The sequence below is a fragment of the Thunnus maccoyii genome, chromosome 5, assembly GCF_910596095.1.
Source record: "Thunnus maccoyii chromosome 5, fThuMac1.1, whole genome shotgun sequence".
Lineage (NCBI taxonomy): Eukaryota > Metazoa > Chordata > Actinopteri > Scombriformes > Scombridae > Thunnus > Thunnus maccoyii.
In genome coordinates, this window is record NC_056537.1 from 10,088,107 (window position 1) to 10,103,922 (window position 15,816).

General features: G+C 37.8%; 1 protein-coding gene across 8 annotated transcripts in view; it reads left to right on the forward strand.

The window, feature by feature from the left end:
• The window catches only part of peak1 (pseudopodium-enriched atypical kinase 1), a 110,840-nt gene that overhangs the window by 61,993 nt on the left and 33,031 nt on the right, over positions 1-15,816 (forward strand). For 2 of the 8 annotated variants that reach the window (XM_042411159.1, XM_042411163.1), the window contains one exon: positions 10,067-10,135. The exons of the other annotated variants lie outside the window; for them this stretch is intronic. The gene's annotated coding sequence lies outside the window, so the exon portion shown is untranslated. The remainder of the gene's footprint in view (positions 1-10,066; positions 10,136-15,816) is intronic. 8 annotated transcript variants of the gene reach the window in all.

A 15,816-nucleotide genomic window follows, 5' to 3' on the forward strand; every position in this document is an offset into this window, starting at 1 on the left:
AAGTTTAACAGTTCTGCAGAAGTGTTCCAAATCACCTCTCATAATTCGCAGCACCATTTTTAGTACTTGAGTTCATCTTCATAATAAATGCCATGCTTATTATACGCATTGTTATTCTGTCATTTTTAAGGCTATGTGATCGTCCAGTAAACTTAATTTACTAAACAGTAAAGGTCTTTAACATATGTACACACACACACACACACTGAAACACACACATCCTTCTTCCTTTCATATGCACTCAAACACACACACACACACACACTCACACAGAGCCAGCTGTCTAGCCACTTAGTACATCAGTGGTGGATTCAGTCCATTACACTCAGTCCATCTTGTGTTTCATCAATATGGATGAGCCTGCAGCATGAACACTGTAAAGGCCAATCCACAATGAAAACTATTTCTCAAGCATTTTTATAATTTGACTTTATGTTTCATTGCGCAATTTTATTATTATTACAAGTATTAAATATCATATTTGTCCGAATATAAGGTTTGTTTTGCTGGAAATATGTCTGAAAAAAGTGGGCTCATCTTATATTCAGGGTCCACGCTTTTAAATAACAATATACATTCACAACAACAGATGGTGCAAAAAAAATCTCTAAAATGAGCGCTCCCCTCCTGACTGAAGCGAGCCACCATCCCTCACAACTAGTCTACAGTGCTGGGGGGCCTTAAAAATGAGAGAGACGCAGTGATGGTCTCGAACAAAGTGGCTCAAAAGTAGGCCAACAACTGTATAGTTGTTAACCAACAACTGAGTAACAGTAACAAGTGTTGTCGTCAACTCGACTACTTCGCTGTCTCTCCTCTGCTCCGCTGAGCGCCATGTGTGTGTGTGGAGGGGCATCCCCGCCCTCGGTGAAACAGAGGAGAGGAGAGAAACCCGGCGTAAATGAGAACAAAATGCGGTAGTCTCACACTGTGCTGAAATGAAACAAGTGCACATAAATTAGGTAAATAACATAAATAAACATATTCTCTCTCCTCTCCTCTGTTTCACCGCGGGCGGGGCTGAGCGCTCTTTGTGTGTGTGTGTGTGTGCTCTGCAGAGCAGAGCAGAGCAGAGACAGTGAACCAGTAGAAGTACTTGAGTTGACGACAACTAACTACGCTTGTTATATTACTGTAAGAGCAACTGCAAGTTTTGCGAGTAAAAAGCAAATGAGAGTAATTTGATCCAAGTTGTAGACCTAAGTCTTTTTCCAAAATTGAGTCTTGAAAAAGGGGTTTCGTCTTATAATCAGGGTCGTCTTATATCCAGGTCGATGCGGTAGTCTCTGATGTTTTACAGTGAACAGTGTAGTAATCTTCTAGGGGATTGAAGGTAGCTATGTTTGCAACACCAAAATGCAACATTCAGTACTCACTCTCATTTTTACTGTTGCTGTCAATAATTTGTTTCTTAAGGTGTGGATTTAGCATTTTATACTATTGAAATTATTGATTTACAATATCTAGATTTGCGCCATCTGTAGTTAACTGTGAGAAGATTGTTATTGACTGTCAGTAAGGATTCATCATGACAGATTAATCGTAATGCATGCATGCGGATAGTCAGAAATTGGCTCATAACACCTTGATTTTTCTACTAGTAATCTCAGACACGTTACTGACCTCTCTGCCTCCACTCACCTCCTTTGTCTCGTCTGACTCTCTTGGAGGTCTGTGTGTTGTCAGCTCACTGACTTGTTTGGATTGTAAAAGTAACTCTCAGGGGGAATTCTGTTGATTACATACCATCACATAACATCACTCACTACTACTAGTGGTGTAATGGTACACAAAATCCACGGTTTTGGGGTCATTTGGTACGATTTCGGTACAGCGGGGGGAAAAAGTAAAGATCTAATAATGGGTCATAGGCCAAAACTATTACTGAAACAACCTTTCTGTTTTGAATACATGTACCATTACACCTCTGACTACTACTCATGTGTTGGTACATCACTCATAGTAGTCTATAGTTGCGGTTTTGTTTCACTTAGCTGTGTCTTGCTGATGTTTTCTTCCAGACTATCTTTCTCTCTGCAGCTATCAGACAAACTTTAATGGTATAATTCACACATCAGCATGTAACCAAATCAGTGAAATCCAGATACATTAATCTCTTAAGCAAATTAATCTTAATTGCAAACTGTGTACTTGTAATTATTGGCCATTTATCTGTTTTATGGAACTCACAACTATTAAATAGAATTCACCACTCGCTGTGAGAATCCATCACAGGCTTTAGACGGTTCAATCAATACTTGTGAACATGGGCATCTCTTGCATATCTTGAAAACAATGCCCACCCTGGAGTAGCTTTATTTACTATGAGTAAGAGGTTGATATTTGCAGAGTAGATGTTTATTTCAGCCAAAAGAAGGTCACGTTTCTGTAGACTTTGAAGACTTAAAAGAGAACAAAACAGTATCATGTTTCTAACTTGCCTCTTGCCCATTCAAGCCTTCATCTGGGTTTTACTAGGATCAGCCGTTTTCACTTGTCTTTTAGTTAAATTTACTTACATGACTTGCATTTCTGTGTCCCTCTCAGCTTTCTTACTGTCTAGCTCCATAAGGAAAAAAGATACTTAGAGAGGACTTTTTTCTAACTTTTATTTTAGAAATGTCCATTGAACCTGTAGTTTACTCATTTCATTTCAGCTGAATAGTTGATCTCACTCAAAACACCAGTCCAATTGAGCAGCTAATGAGAGTCATGCTTGTGGAAAAGCTCCTTGAAACTGGAGTGACATATAGTGGAACCATCTTGGCAGAGTCTCTCTGTGGACAGAAGCTGAAATTTGGTAGAAATTGGGAATTATGTGGAACGAGTCAGCCATGACTCGGAGTGGGTTTGCTTCTGAAATTGAAAGCCGGTTGGCATGTGCCCGCACTCGTGTACACATACACTCACACACACGACTCTGGTACACTTTGCCCAACCTGTAATTGTCACATAGGTAATGTCATCCCACATTTTGAAGACGGTTAATGCTCAAAGTGAATTATTAGACATCATCAGCACCAGTGACTAAGTGAAGAGATTAGTCAATGGTACCCACTAACTTAATTTGAGGTGGCGCTTGCTTGAATGGCTGGAGGGGGAGGTTTGAAGGTCATCAGTTTAAATCCCTGGATGAGTTGAGAAAATCTGAGGCAAGGAGGCTATACATGCAGCCTGCACTTCATTTTCTGCTGTCAGTGTGCCCTTCAGTGCTAAACTGCTGCTCAGAGTCTGTGGTTGTACTGGCTATACTCCCAAATGTGGCTGCGTATAATGTCCCCTACCATGACCAGGTGAAATGATTTGTAGATATAGATAAGGGATGCATAGGTATGACTGTACAAATATAGTACAAATCCCAGTTTCATCTGATATGATGAAGTGGTTTTTACAATGTTACAACATTTCATAAATAATAGCAGATGCTATTATCCAAAGAAACTTGCTAGGAATCTGACAATTCATTATTGATTCCAGTTTTTAGTGTTGATTCGATTCAGAGTCGATTGTGGGATGTAACGTCCAGTAAGTTATCAGGGCAAGCAAACAATCCACAATGCCTTACAGATGCAGGTTTTTTATAATGAAACAGGCTATGTTAGAAAGAATTATTTTCTTGACCAGGTCAGAGTTGGGTGGAAGTTTTATAAAGTGGTGCAGTTCATGTTAGTCAGCTGATGTTAGAGTTTGGTGCTCCACTTTTACAAACATTAGTCTCTGGGTGGTGGGTGATATGAAGTATGAGGTATTTGTTAAATACTTTAGAGCTGCAATGAGTAGTAGATTAGTCAATCAACAGGAAATGTATTACTATTTTGACGATCGATTCATCGCTTTGAGTCATTTTTAGGACAAACTGTCCAAATTCTCTGCTTCCAGCTTCTCAAATGTGAATATTTTCTGGTTTCTTTAGTCTTCCATGACAGTAAACTGAGTATATTTGGGTTGTTACTGTTTGTTGGGGTTGGGGATGTCACTTTGGGCTTTGGGAAACAAAGTGACATGTTTCACCAATTTCTGACATTTTATAGACCGACCAACTGATCAATTAATCTAGAAAATAATTGTCAGTTTATTATTGATTGTTGAGTGATAATTAAAATAGGCTAATCGTTAGTTGCAAAACTAAAATACTTAACCTATACATCTTGCAAAGCTACTATATTTATTAAGAGAATAAATCTAAAATGTACCCAAAGACTTTCCATTTTTGAAGAAGATAACTCTTAAATGGGTGCTGCACTGTACCCGTGTGGTCATGTTCAACCTTTTCATTTCCATCAACTTTTTTCGTGACTGAGAATCGATTCAGAATCTTACAAGATAAGAATCACGATTATTATTTAAATCCATTTTCCCTGCACCCCTATTCAAAGAAAAAAGCATTGCCCAGGTATTTTATAAATCACTTCACATCTACATCTGGACATTGAACCACCAACCTTGTGATTGTTAAAAGCCTTTGACTTTTTAATATATTTTGTAATTTATAGCTAAAGGTTTCATTGTATTTCTCTTAACATTATTTCTGGCCCTGCAAGGGAAGCATGCACTTCAGTGCATTGAAAGCACAGTTGGAAAAGCATGTATTTGCTCTTTGAGAATGAAACAGAAAAAATAATGAATTGGGATTAGTGTGATAGCTTGTTCTTTTCACATTAAGCTTAGAAATGGTTTCACCAATAACAGATGGGACTGAGCAAACAGCGAGGAAATGATCAAATAGAATGGTTTCTCATAACTAACACAAATACCGTCTTAATGACAAGAAATATGAGAGTATTATGTTATTTTATAGTTTTTTATCATTAAGGAGAAGGCTAGTTGATGGACACTAAAGCATGAAGCATGGTAACTGCTCCATCATTTTGTAGCTCTGGGCCCATTTTGTTTTGTATCAATGAATAACATCTTAAAAGCTTTTGATACAACACAGAGCATATGACATTTGATTCTTTTATAAAAAAAACTAGTGGTCACAGTGGCAGATACTGGCTTACTGTTGCCTTAACAAACAACTCAGTGCACAGCTTTCTCCATCTGCCCGGCTTCTTGCTCTGCAGTTCCGTTCATATTTCATATCTGCCCTTGTCTATCCCACTGCCATGGCTGTCTTATCATTCAAGCCCTCTGCCATAAAGCGGCAGAAAATCCCATATCCCATCTTCTCATGGCTTCAGCTTTCAGCCTCAGTTATTCCACTATTATGTACCAGGCTCAGTCAGCTCCCAATGCCTCTCTACGAATGCGCTCTGGGTGGAAAATGAGCTTATGCCCTCAGCATACTGACTTTTCTCAGGGGATAAACGTCACCCCTCAGTGGAGAAGTAGAACCTGATTTGAAATTTTAAAGTGACCATTATGTCTCTGGGTTTGATGCCTCACTTCTTTACATCTCAATATCTCCAGCTCTTCTATTCTTTTCAGTTCCCACTGTTTTACTTTTTTGTCGTCTATTCTCTGTTTTTCTCATAATCTCCCACCACTCACTGGTACATCCATTATCTCTCAACACCTCATGTTAAGCTTTGGTTGACTTTATATGACATAACCAACTTGATCATATTTTTTGGTGATGTCTTAATCACTCATCTAATTTGCATTTTATGTTACATATTCATATTGCTGTTTCATTAATTAGAACGATTCTGTCTTCACTATTCTTGTAGGTACACAGTTTTGAAGTGAGCTAAACACACTTCCAATAAAGGTTGAAGACGAGTTGGCTTTGAGGATTTTTTTAGAAGCAGTTGTGAAACTGTGAAAACAGTATTGGATAAAATGCAACAAGTGATAGTGATAACGAATCAGAAAAAGACAAGATACAGTAAACAGAGTTAGACTTAGACCAAAGTGAAATTACACTGTAAAAGGAAAAGTGGATACAGAAAAAAAATAGTTAAGTTGTCCCTCATTCCAGGATAAAACAAAGTATCACCAAGATCAACATTAAGTCCCTTTAGAAATGAATCTAGTTCACAGAAGTAAAAATATATAAGTAAGATATATATAGCAGTTAGTACAACACTAAATTAACAGGTTAGCATAGAACGTTGTATTAGCACCTTACACATTATCCTCAGACAGCTTGTATAACGGCTTGGTTGGTTAGTTGGTTAAATGGAGTACCTAAAGATAATGGTCCAACGAGGACATTTATAGACTAGCTTAAAGATGCCTGTGAATATTTGTTGGTCACATCTGACAAAACAGTGAATAAAGTTATAGCAGTCATGAAACTGTGCCTGAAGTGGTTGCTACTAGCAACAGAATGTTTAACTGTTGGTGTTGGAATAATAACACTTTTTTCCAAACAAGAGTGATGTTGCTCTCTAGGTGTTCTATTGAAATGTGGGATTTAAAAAAAATTAATTGGCATTAGAAAAACTCTACCTGGGAACACCATATTGCTGTGGTATCGTCACTGAGCTACCTCCTTGATCTGTGAATATCCGTAGACTGGACTAAAAATCCTGCCCATGCTTATGATGTGTTCTCACATTCATCTGCTAAAAGTGGAAAGTTTCTTTGTGCGCACCTAAAATCTGAGCATGAATTATGACATCACAGCTAGTTTGGAAGCCAATCGCGGTCCAATATTCAAATTACATAAGTGTGATGTGGAAACTTGAAGCCTCCAGTGCACATAAACTAAGAACCGACTTTTCAGTGAAGTAGGAGACATCTTGTGTCCAGCAGTTAAACTTATGAAATGAAATATATTTACATATTCATAGATTCTGGAATGTTTAATGAGAAAGGAGGAGGAGATGCCATTTTAAGGATTTTAATGTAGTAATTATACTTTTTTTGTGGAAAAAACACATCAGACACACATTATTGTTCCAAGCAGAGTATTTTTATATGTCTCAATACTGTACATGTCTGGAGGGGATCTTCAAGAATTGTATTTGTACTTTATATCAAATGATCCTGGCTCCAGACTATGGTGTTCATTGGATTTGATGTTATTTGTCTTTTTCCAAATATGTCTGCCCTGTAGATAAAAAAGTGAGTTTGGAGGGGGTTTTTTTTAGTTTGCTAAGATATGAAGGGTAGTAGTCTGTGTTTGAATGCATTTTCTTTTAGATTTGTGAAGTCGGTGTGCTCAAGCTAAAACTGGGTGTTAAATTGCTCTTTAAAGATGCAGAGAAATAGCATTTCTCTTACTTTCTCGCCTTCTCACAAGCTCACCATCAGACACTTCAGACATTTGCATACATTGTCTCGCCCCGTCTCCTGCAGTCACAGTGTTTGTTTGCGAGCGAGTGTGTGTTTGTTTGCTGGTTGCAAACACACACACACACTCTAGCACACACCTACAGACACTATTATCGATTCCACTTCTCTCCATCCAGCCAGTCAAACTGCCATACACTCGTCTTCCGGAGTCTGGATCAGTTTAACCAAACGGGGATAGAAATGGGGTTGGAGTGGTGGTACTCTTCTCTGGCTGAAATGTACTGGTTGCTAAATGTACAGTGACATCTTCGCAGTCTGTCTTTGACAGGTCCCAAATGCTTTATCACCCTCAGAGTGAGTATTTCTCCAGCATATCAGTTCACTGAGCAATAATTGATGAAGGAAGAAACGAGGGAGACGTCAGGTGTGTAGGATGAATGAAAAAGATGAAAGGATGGTATAGGTGTGGGAGTTCAAAAATAGGCCATTTATATTCAAAAACTTCCCTTTGTGTAACCGGCATTTAAGCAAAGACACTTGATGTTGTCTAAGATTCAATATTTGTAATCGTGTAGGACTTCAAGAGGAGTCCTATGTGTTGTCAGGAGAGTCATTTTAAAATCATTCTAAAATTCCTAATGAGCACATATATTCAACTCCAATTAAATCGGGTTTGAATACAGTTTAAAGACGGTGTTGCTGTGTTACTGCAGGGGGTTAGATAGAGAAGTAGTAGTCACACTGAGTGGTTGTCTTTGTAATCTATTTCCCTATTACACAGTGATTGCATTCACCTTATTGTGAAGATCTGGGCCGGTTCACTGCTTACTGCAACTAATTTCGTGAACTGTTTCTTATTTTTAAAAAGTCACACACACAGGAAAATGTTTTATGCATTAATCTCACTGGGGTAGCTTTCGGTAAATAAAGTTCTAACCCGCCAGTCGCTCCTCAGAAGTTATTCTTATCCCGGTACAAATCTGGGTCTCACTCTGCAGTCCCACGGGGCTTGTGTGTTGGTGGTAGTGGCACCAAGCAGCAGGTGTTGTGTGATATCTCACCTGGCAAAAAACCAGACAGCGTTTGCTGCTATCAAATCATGAGCAGATGGTCACAGATCGTCGGCCAACACTGCATCTCATCGGAACTGCTAACTCTGCACTACTGAGTTGCAGTTGCAGAAAACCAATAGAAAACCTGCTCCAGAGCTTCCTGTCGTATTTGACAGCCTTTTGTTTTTAATGAGGCAAAGTTTTGTCGGTTTGTGCGGTGTTTGTCGTCTGTGTGACTGGTTTGTTGTTTCAGAATTTTTGTCATTTAGAGAAAAACCGCAAGTGACACCACTGAATTTTCAGCATTTCATAGGGAATATGGGATTGAATCATGCATGTGTTTGCATTTGTGTTTTTTTTTTTGTGTTGTGTATGCTTAGCATGCAAACAACCTCAGTTGTCTTCATACAGCTGTGAAATTTCTTTATATCTTCCTGTGGCCGACCCACAAATCAGAGTCTTTGACAGCACAGATGGGAACACTCATTTCCACTGAAAACACACATGGGAAAAAAAAAGTTATACATATATATATAAACTTGAAAGTGTTTACATTAGATGTAATAAAAACACAGTTATACAATGCTGCAATTTAGCCAAATCTGCAATTTTTGCAGATATACCAATGTGTTAAATAATTTCTTCTTATATGTTTTAACAACAATCAGTCAACAGAAGTGTAGAAAAAGGTGTTCATGAAACGCAGGTGCATCAGACACATTAACTGCACATTTCAGTGGCAGTGGGAACGGTTACAATCAGTTGCATTTTACATAAATGGCAACAAAGCTTACTGGTTGAAAATGTGGAAAAATATGTGATTTATTTATTTGCATTTAATTTATATTCAGATGCATGTTCATAGAAAGCCAAAGAGTGCCTGTCTCGAAAACATGGTGGTGAATGCAGATGTCCTAACTGCCTGCCATATACAATAGAATCACATACAAAAGTTAAACACCAGGAAAGGCTTGTTATTGGTTTTGGTTTGGTGTCTCTTGTGCCTTGAAGGTATGTTTGCTGGTAAGGACCTAGATAATAAGTTATTGTTAGTTGTCTGCGTGTGGTCACTCACTAGTTTGGGTTTTGACGGTGGTGGTTTGCAAAATTTAAGTCTGACGGTTGTATCTTGAAGTCCTGTTGTGAAGCAAAGAGGGACAGAAGGGAAGGCAGATTTACATATCTCACAGGAGAGAGGCAGCAGTAAGAAAAAGCCTAGAGAAAAAAAAACCAGCCTGAATAAAAAGTGAATAGAAAGTGAGTGGGTAGGGACAAGGAGACGGAGAGAGGCTGAGGGAAATTTTGAGCCAGAGGGGAAAAGACAAACAACAAAGAAAAACTTTGAAAGAGAGAGAATCGAGTAGGAAGAAACAAAGATGAGAAAGAAGAGTCTCATTAAATGAGGAGAAACCGTAAAGCGGTAGAGGAAAGGAGCGGACAGACTCGAGGGCAGCTGAGGTTAACAACAGAGTTAATAAATGCAACCTCTGCGATGAGGTATCATTGACCTGACCTTTCACCTCCCACAGCTCCTCGCTCCAGAAAGTTAATATGCATTGTCTGTCAGCAGCGGCTCACATACCGTACAGTGAATATGAGTATTGTTGTATACTATTTGGATCACACACACATGCACTTCTCCAATGTATTCATAGTTTCTAGAAATGCCTCTTAAGGGGAAAAAAAGCAGGATTTCTTGTTGCAATTAGAAAGTCCACATACACACACTTAAACACAAGCACTCAATTCCCCGTGTAGTATGTAGAACGGCGCTGTGTACGTGTGCTGAACATTAAAACTTCATTATTGCTCCTCTCATTCACTCGCTGTAGGTGACCTATTGACACACCAGGAGGAATGAGATCCCTCTTCCAAGCAGAGACATGGTACATAACAGCTAAGTAAGGACTAGACATAGAGACCTCTGTGTTTTTACAGACTTTTCATGATGTTATCTATCTCAAATTAAACACATTTGGTTGTCACCACCGGCAATAGACTACCAAAGTCTCACATGAACATTTATAAAATTCCTCCCCTCTAAATCTTGGGTAATATAAATTGCCTCCCGATGCAGTTTTCCTCATCTATTCATTTAATTTTGAATAAACACATGTCACTCTAATACAGTATGCAGCACAAGCAAGGCCAACATTTACTGCCTTCAACTGAAAAAAACAAGGCATGTGACACATTAATTACAAACGATCACAGGAAGTTTCCCGTTCACTTGTTGGATTTAGGTTGTTAGTCATCCATAATGTCTGACAAATACTGAATTTCTCTGCTAATTATTTTTCAGAATTACCAAAAGGTAAATTATCCATGTACATGTAACAAAAACATTAAAAATGGTGTTCTTCATCTGAACTGGCAGACAATCTAAACTCGTCTGGCCCACAACAGACACAATTATGTGAATAGGAGCTATAATGTGCGCTGCCAGATGATTTCAGCCAGTCTAACATGCAAAGCGGAGAACAGTATGTTGACACATGTAATTGACCATTCATAAAACAAAATAACTGTAGCGCAGGGGGATGCGGCATTCTGCTGGGTGAACAAATAAACTAGGCTTTAGCTCTTCTTATGAGCGGCTCGTTCCCACACACACACTGTGCTGATCCACGCTGCTTTCTCAGCTCCACACATCAACTTTAACTATCCTAATGAAATATTCGGTTGACAAAAATGAGGATGGATTTGAAGTTCTTCCAATAGAACATTATTCATAAAATCACATTAACCACATTTTCCATCATTATTTTATTAAATGCCTGTAAACACATCAATCGAAGTGTGGCAATAACCTGATTATTATTACAGCTACAGAGCTGCAGAGCAGTCACATTCTGTCCTCTGCCTTGTTTTTGTTTTTAGGCAGATTTAGGACAAATCTGGGGCCTAAACAAGAATGTGCAACTAAAACCAAAATCTTGCATAACTGCTAAAGAAATGTGCAAAATATGGGAATAACACAGTGGTTTAAGGTGCAAAAGATCTCAGCTTTACATTGATTTTGGAGCACACATAAATCTCATTTTATTTACAGAATACATATTTTAGATGGAGAGAAGTTGTTCTTTTACCTCAAACCGTAATCAGTTCATATACATAAGGAATCCATTTAAATTATCGACAGTAATTCCTCAGCCTCATCAAATATGCATGGCAAACAAGGAAATCATAAACAAAAACAAGACTGAGGAGGATAACCAAGCAGACAGGAGAATATCACACTAACGTAGACAAATTATCACATTCATTTCATAGGTTTCACTCAGTATTTGACTGTCAAATCAGAGGAAAACCGGTGGAAACGAACAGACAGAATTTCAAAGAAGGAGAGAAAATATGTCTATGCATCCGCCCCGTTTTTCCAATAATCGCTGGTGGCTTAGTGCTGCTTCATATCTCTCTAATCAAAGATGGTGCAGAGTCACACTGTGGACACACGCAAAGACTGAATCAATGAGACACAGTTAATATTACAGAACAACCCCAAACACCTGAGAAGAAAAATATAATGTTCACAGTAGATGTACAAACGAGTGTTTTAGTAGCACTAAATTGGGTTTTTCTGTATTTATGCAACATATCCCTCCTGTAAATACTGAAAATGTTTTGTGGTGAGGGTTTTATTTTGAAATCAGTTTGCTGTATCGTAATTCATCACATTTCAATTGTGTTGTGTAATATATGTTACATAATGCAAGTAACACAAAAATAGCAGTCCATTATTTGGCTGATGGCCATGAGCAGGAACATTTTTATTGCAAAGAGAGTATAACTAGAAATAGAATCATTTTCATGTTCAAACAAAACTGACAAAGGCGATTACATAAGTGAGAGGGATTGCTTGTATCAGAGAGGTTTCCCACCTCATATCATATTTAAATGATATGCCCTGCACTGTGAGCTGCGTGAACTAAAAATACTGGACTGCATGGTTTAGGAAAGGATTGTTGGGCAGATGGGATTGTTGCTGTCCCCAAGGCATAACTGTCATCCCAGATTAGATGTTGTGAGGTCTTGTCAGTAACAACATGGCACTACTTTTTTGCCTTTGGCTTAATGAGAAACTAAAATATAAGTAAGTTTCGCTGGATGATAGAGGCAGTGTCATTAGCAGCCCCCACTGTGTAGGCAAGGGGAAGAAAAAAAAAGAAATCAAAACACCAGCAGAATTTTAATGATGGCTGAGAGAAAAGTAAAATATGCTGTCACATCCGCCACTGAGGGTTTCTGTCGGCGCGTAAGTGTATGTGACGTATATTGGATATCTGATATTTCTGGATTTCCAGAAGCGTGATCAGAAACTCAAAAAGCATGAAAAACTGAATTATCTTATTATAATGCACCATGGGAGCTGCTTTTCATAATTCCATCTCACTGCTTTGAAGAAAGTAAACACAATAAGGATTCTTTATCTTGATTTCTAAAGAAAACTGTTCCCTCTCCTACCTCTTCCAGTGTCTGTCAGTGAAGAAATAATATCTTTTCCAACAAAAGTATGTCTGGTGTAGATCTCATAAAAGCAATTCAACTTTTTCTCAATGTGCAAAAAGTATTGAAATATTATCGTTAATACCGCTTTTTATGCCTTTCTCTGCTCGCCATTTTCTCATTTGGAAAATACTTGTTGTGCAACACAGCTGCATTAAATCTGTGTCAGACAGAGTCTTAAATGTGTCCTAATATGTTTCAAGGAGAACAGAGTCCTGGACTTGAAAATGATTCTGGATGCTGTTGTTGTAAATGAGCTTTTGTTTAATCTATTGAACAGTGGATTTCAACTGTAACAGACAGTGGAGAGACACACATTAGACTCAGTAATTAATTTTTTTGGGGGGCTTTTCTGACAGTTGCTCATGAAGCTTTGAAAGTCTGCCACAGAAATACACAGTACTTACATTTCACATCACCAGCAGGTTATGAATAATATTGTTTGAATTACAGTGTTTAGTTCCTGTGAGGATGCAACCTGTACAATGTGACAGGATAAATCTTCTCCCACCCATCAAGACTTGATCAGCAAACTTTCATTCAGGAGTTCCTGCTCTATTGTTTCAGGCCCTGGGCAGGTCCAGGGTGTTGTCATGGTAACATCCTTCCGTACAGGATCTGACACCCATGACCTTGTTAGATGGATGAAAAGACTGATTTACTCGTCCCTGTCAGCATCAGCCCAACAATGAGTCATAGCCTGAGCTTTATTTGATGAAATGCAGGTTTTGGTCACCCATAAAAGCACAGCAGTGATCACATGTTTTTCCTTTTGCTTTGCTTAAGGTTATATTAATTTTGTTAATATATCAGAGCAGAAGAGAAGAGAACACGGAGCTGTCATTTACTTTTTGTGAATTGAGGTCTTCAGGAAGTTATTGTGCAGTGTTAGTGTGGTCATTGTTTGTTTACTTTGGTTTATTATCGTCCAAAGTCAAGCAATGTGTAAGAATGAACTTCCTCACTCTGTGTATAGGTTACCTCCCCTGAAGTACACCATTGGCCAAACAGTGTATTCAGGCCAAGTATTGTATAATAATCTTTTGGCAGCTTTTACACATCAAACAGAGCTGAATGAGCTATCTCACCCCAGCCAATAGAATATTGCTCTAGCAGAGATCATTTAATCAGGTTTTACTGGCTGAGGGAGAGAACTGTAAACCTTTGATAGGTGTCCATGCAAGAAAAGCCGATTTTTGATAGAAGCCAGGAACAGTCTACAGCAGAAGTAGGCTTTTAAAATGTTTCTAGTTTTGAGTTTTTATTTTAATTTTTACTTTATTTTTTAGGATAACTATAACTGTTATACAAGCTCCTCGATCATTTTTGTGTTAAAATATCACCCAATTAGATTCCAAGGCTGTGGTCAAGAGAACGTGTGTGTGATCCATAGCCTCAAAGGGAACAATTAACCTCTAAATAAAAACTATTAATCTGAATGCCTTGTATCTAGCATAACCTTTATTTAATTGGGTAATATCATTGAGATCAGGATGTCTTTGTAACGATAGAATTACTATAGACCTCAATATTAAATCTAGAGGCCTACATGTTCACATTTTTACATATCATCAGCTGTACATATTATCTCAAATAATATTTTGAGATAGCTTCATGGCTTACAGTGGAGTGTATTTTTTGACTGAACTAGAAAAATGAAAACACCAAAACTGCAATTGCCTCCTTTTGACTGTATTGGACTGTATGTGACTAAGCTGACATTTAACCCAAGACAAAATCACAGAATTCACCACGTTTCTACAAGCCAACAGTAACACCACAGTATTGTGACACTTGCAGTGCTTCTACCAATTCTTTCTGAATTTTCAATTTTTTTGAATATTCATGTTTTGTTTACCTCCATCAGGCATATTCTCTTAGGAGGTTACTAAACTCAGATTTAGGCTTTATGCTCTTGAAGGCAAGGGTGATGATTTTGAAAGAACAAAATATTTTAATCCTATGAAATGTTGAAGTTATTAATGTCTTTTATTGCTTTTTGTTTGCATTTTCTCTGTATGAAATTTAATTCTAACGCAAATTCTAGTAAGACAGTAGTCTTACTTTCTACACTCAAGGTTTATATTTTATGTTGTACCCTTACACCTTAATGGTGTCCTTTGTTTAAAAATTATAATACTGTGCTTTAAGGACCTGCCCAGAGCAGGCTTCAGGTATAAAAAATACTGTGAAAACTGTACCAGGTTGTGTAGTTATTAAACAAGCTTTCATAGTATGGCTTGGTTTTATTTGGTTGTTTGAGTATCACACCACTAAGGAAAAAAAAGCAATTTTTTAATACAAATGGATTTTCCTTTTTTTCCGTCTCCAGTAGATTCAAGATTTCATTTCAAGAGTGTGACTTAAAAAAATGGTAACAAGTGTTCCACAAAGAACTTAAATCCTACGTTTCCCTTATTTAACTATAAACAGATGAAAGTAGCCATCACTGTATTTGCGCACTTCTTTACCAGTAAATATCTGTCGGACCCATAAAGTTTTACCAAAGTTGTTTTGTCTGTGTGTGATAGATGGGAAACACAGTACTTTTGAACTGTGTAATTTAAAAAAAAGAAAGGATGTGGTATCCCAATGCCACAAAGTGTGACCTGGCTGACCGAGAAAACAGGATGCACCTGATTTGCACTGGAGCCGATAACCTGAGGAGACCATGCTTGTGCTCAAGTTTTTAAATGTCAGTCTTTGTTATCTCACAAAGACTGAATGGTGTTGATTTTAAACCTATTTCTTTTGTACTCTATGTAGGTTGATAGACTATTAAACAAGTTTAGAAACAACACATAAATTATGTAGTTGGCTTTGCAACCATTTTTTTGTATCATACGTCTGAATATTAAAGACTGACAGTTTATTGCCTGTATGTAGTACAGTATTAGGAGAGTAACCCTTTTGTTTTTTCTTGTATTTTGATGTTTTGGTAATGTGCTTGTTTTGGATTTGAAATGAAAGAATTACTGTATGGTGCAAGCGCCGACCTCCATATTTGAAGTTAACATTCACAATGTTGAAATTGGAGCATTTTTTCACCTTTAGGGGTCCAAATTGTATTGATAAA